Source organism: Porites lutea, chromosome 7 (genome assembly GCF_958299795.1).
Source record: "Porites lutea chromosome 7, jaPorLute2.1, whole genome shotgun sequence".
Classification (NCBI taxonomy): Eukaryota; Metazoa; Cnidaria; class Anthozoa; order Scleractinia; family Poritidae; genus Porites; species Porites lutea.
The window spans coordinates 2,246,046-2,247,617 of NC_133207.1; positions in this window are offsets into that span (position 1 = coordinate 2,246,046).

Sequence of the window (1,572 nt, forward strand, 5' to 3'; positions counted from 1 at the left end):
CTTCTGTCGCCTATTCTCATAGTAGTTTTTCATTGGAAAGTACTCGTGTAACTTTGAGTGCTTACACCAATTAACGCTGGCGCGATTTATTAGTAAAGTAAACAACCTATGCCATATGTCAGACTAAGACATTTGTTAAGGGGGGGCATTTTCCTTTTATCAGGGTGGGGATGGGGGTGGTTGATTTCAGAAGGTGAGAATCCTTCCAAGAGGCGTGGAATGAATACAATATTGCATAAAAAAAAATTGGTGAGAGTTACTGTAATGGTCCTTCATTGACGCCACATAATTAAGAAAAAAATTGATCACAGTTGTAGGTTTGAAAACAAAAAAATATATACTTGTTTGACCCAAGTCACCCCCTCCCCCCTCAAATACTCGGCCACTAATGCTGCAGTAATCACTTATAATTAAGGTGCCGTCTATTGTTGTAAGTATATTCCCTTGAAAAACAAAAGAAAACCTCCATTAATGGCAGTAATGTATGGACTTTGAAAGATATAAAGCCTCATAGTTAAAAATTCCACGGTTTACTTTACAATGTCGTACTCTTTATTGTGTTAAATGCTTCGACCTTCTGCTGGCCTAACATGTCCACCAAGATAGATACAAAATACAAACCATGTTTTATTGGGTCATAAACACCGCCCTGTTAAAAAAGCTTTTGAATGGCTCTTCAGTATTACAATACTCACTAGAACTAATTAGTCAAGTATTTCTTTTTTACTTGGGATTAACTGTGTGTGCCAATTGAAAATTTTGGCAATTACGTTGGCATAACCATCAGAGCTTGTGTTCAAAACACTATCTTATAACTCTCTCCATTATTCTTATGGCTTGGTTTATCTCTCTAATTGGCCCCAAGAATATTAGTATTTATTTTAAAAGAAATCTAAACTGAGAAGCAAAGAATATAAAACAAGTAGAAATCAATTATCACCCATTAGACGGCAATTGGCCATAGTTCTATCCGATGGTTTAAAATATTTCGGAGACGATTTTCGTCATTGATGTCTAGTCTTAAAATCATGTCGCCTCACTGTATTTCAAATACGTTTTCGAAAAGTGTTTCCTTAGCACTTATTTTTCTTTTCTAGACACCATTTATTTTTGTATTTTACCGACCTTCTTGCCGTATTTTTCAGTCAACAACGCCAATAGGTCTCTTAGGTAAGACTATAATAGGGAACTGATTAAATGACGACTGGCTTAAAAATGTTAATTGGGATTAAAATTAGTTTTGTTCTTCTTCTACCCCCTGCTATTAAAAACGTGGAGCTTAATTTACTGCTTTCCTAGGCTTTTTTAACTAGTGGTTAAGTAAAGTCATTGGTCAAGTCGCTCATTCGTCACTCAAAAAGGATTCGATTTGCTGGTAAATCTCCCGGAGGGAGCACTCTTTTATTCGGCCTAACCGCGAGTATGTGCATGTGCTGCTGAACATGGTATAAGTTTTCAGTGTCTTGAGTCATAAACAAGGTATTCAATTTCACTATTTAGCCTCTTAGCCTGGCTCTCTTGGGACCGGAAACCATTTTAAGAAGGAGTGTGGCAGTTCGGACGATGAGTGAT